Below are 2,899 nucleotides of genomic sequence, written 5' to 3' on the forward strand. Positions count from 1 at the left end.
GTCGTTCCAGCGTTCTGGCGTTCCGGCCACTGGCCTTTTATAATATAGATCAGAGATTCTCCTCCCCCTTTTGCTTTCTCCTGTCTCCCTAATCTATCACCAATAAATTTCATGTAACCCCCTTATGTCATGCCCTTTGATTCTGATGTATAAAGTAAGGTGCAAAACTACCATTCTCTGGATCATTTTCTCAATCTGTTGACATTTTGCTTTCCGGCAATTGTCATTAGTTTGACTCATAAAAATTTTTTACAGGTTTGGATGCTTCTTATGTTGACAACAGTATGTACCCTTGATATGATGTAATGAAAAATGGCACTTTACCTCTGTGATGTTCCTCCTCAAAATCACTAATTCCCATTTAATCATGAAAATAAACAACAGACAAATCCCAACATATGAGCATTATACAAATTACCTGACCAATATTTTGCAAAATGATCAAGTTAATCATAAGCAAGGAAAGTCTGAGAAACTGTCACAGACAAGAGAAACCAAAAAGACATGATGACTAAGTGTAATATGATATCCTGAATGGGAACCTGGAACAAAAAGGACATTAGGTCAAAACTAAGGAGATTTGAATAAAGTGTGGACTTTAATGAATAATGATGTATCAGTATTGGTTCCTTAATTATGGCAAATGAACCATAGTAATGTAAGATATTAACAATAGGGGAAAATGGATAAGGAGATATGGGAAGTCGCTGTACTATTTTTGCAACATGTTGTAAATATAAATCTATTCTAAAAATTTAAAAAATTTATTTAAAAAATAAATGGCAATAAAAGCTGAGGGATTCAGCCTCATTCTATGTGAAAATGGGTACTGTTTTTGTGTACGGTGTCCAGAAATTTGTTAATGTGGCTACATTGAGACACAGGTTATGCTTCCATCACAGTAATCTTATTACAGTGGTGACAATGAGACCTGTAACATTTTTTGAAAAAAAAAAAAAAAAGCTGAGGGATTCAGTGGGTAGAAGATGAGAGATAAGTTGAAGATTATAGGCAGCTTGAATGTCAGGTTTAGGGATATCTGATTTATAACTTATTTGGTAATATGTCTTGAAAAAGTGATTTTCTATAAGATGAGGAATAGGGTGTGTTTCAGAGAGAAAGTGAGGGGCAGATATTTGGCAAAGAGAGGGTTAGGAATTGGGAAGGCTCATGTATGGCTTGAGAACTAAAGAGTAGGTGTAGTGTTGCACATCAATTGGTAATAACATAGTGTTTTGTTTATTTACAAGGAAAGGGATAATGTAAACCTCTCACATAAAGTCAAGGCTTAGGATGGAATGAGGTAGAAGCTTCGGCAAGAAGAAGTTACAGAGAAAAGGCTGAACTTTAGATATTGAACCCAGGTGTGATGGGGGAGATAAGAATGATTGTTTCTCACATTACTTGGAATAATGTGAGAAATAATACAGTTATTTATTCCTTTTCTGTAGTTGTCTATGAACAGCCATTTCAATTAGTCCAAAAGTCCCAGTAGCATTTAAGACATTCTGTCTTTTTGTTATACTGAGAGGTATTCTTGTGCATCAAGTTACTACTCAGGAGATTAGACAGTATATGGGATGACAGGATGGCCCTTGGAGGCTACCACATATCAATGAGGCTTCCTGTCTCTAATCATCACACTTATCACGGATACTGTCAAAGCTCTACATGAGGATGTCCAGGGTACAGACACGTAGCAGCACAATTTGCTGTGTCTTTAAATTTTCCTTGCTTTTACTTGCTAAACCCTGTACATAGGATCTTTCAATTACAAACACTCACTGAGGCTGCAGTGCAGGTTGAGGTGATTTTGTGGAGGCTGGGGAGCAAAGCAGGGAGAGGCGACTAGGAATCTAGCTCTGAGACAGTCTAGTCACAACCAGCTCTTCCTAGCAGTGCAGCTGCACCCAGCCTTGAGCTGAGCAGGGAAACAAAGATTCTGAATACCCCCAGGGAACCCTTGGGGACTGGGTTGAGGGGCCATTTAGTCCAGGAAACGAATACAGCAACACCGCCACCTAGAGGCTGTGTCAGAAATAGGTGCTTGTGTTAATAAAGGGTGTCCCAAAATTCACGCAAGAAGTAATTTTGATAGTAGACACAGGTTTATAATTAAAAATTGTAAATTTTTTATTTATTCATACAGTATACAGTATAGGGTTATGTACGGAATAGCATATCTGGTAAATGGCCTCCACGGCTTTGCTGGCACATACACACTCTTTTGTTGAAATTTTCCATGACCGAAATGCGGCTGCTCAGGCAATAACAGTTAATGGTGCTCGCCATCGCGACATGATAATCCAGTTTTTTGTGCCTAAATTGCAAGATATGGATGTGGACAACATGTGGTTTCAACAAGACGGTGCCACATGCCATACAGCCTGAGAAACAATTCAATTACTGCATGAGTCATTTCCTGGTCGTGTAATTTCTCGTTTTGGTGATCAGAATTGGCCGCCCAAATCATGCGATTTAACGCCGTTGGACTTTTTTCTTTGGGGTGTTTTGAAGTCTAAGGTTTATGCCAACAAGCCCATGACCACCCATGCCTTGAAGGAGGAAATTGAGCGCTGTATCAACGAAATTCAGCCACATTTATGCAAAAACGGTCATGGAAAATTACAACAAAAGAGTGCATATGTGCCAGCAAAGCCGTGGAGGCAATTTACCTGATATGCTATTCCATACATAACCTTATACTGTATACTTTATGAATCAATAAAAAATTTACAACTTTTAATTATAAACCTGTGTTTTCTATCAAAATTACTTCTTGCGTGAATTTTGGGACACCCCTTTACAACCAAAACCAGGCAGAAAAAACAGAGCAGGCAGATTGATCCCGCCTGCTTGCAACCAAGGCTATGGACATAGTCACAGAAGAGTGGTGGAT

General features: G+C 38.6%; 1 non-coding gene across 1 annotated transcript; it reads left to right on the forward strand.

Moving 5' to 3' along the window:
- Positions 1-803: 803 nt before the first annotated feature.
- On the forward strand, positions 804-942 carry LOC111827261. Its single transcript, XR_002830765.1, has one exon. It is a non-coding gene; the product is annotated as a small nucleolar RNA SNORA1 (small nucleolar RNA).
- The last annotated feature ends 1,957 nt before the right edge of the window (positions 943-2,899 follow it).

Source organism: Myotis lucifugus, unplaced genomic scaffold, assembly GCF_000147115.1.
Source record: "Myotis lucifugus unplaced genomic scaffold, Myoluc2.0 scaffold_2, whole genome shotgun sequence".
NCBI classification, from domain to species: domain Eukaryota; kingdom Metazoa; phylum Chordata; class Mammalia; order Chiroptera; family Vespertilionidae; genus Myotis; species Myotis lucifugus.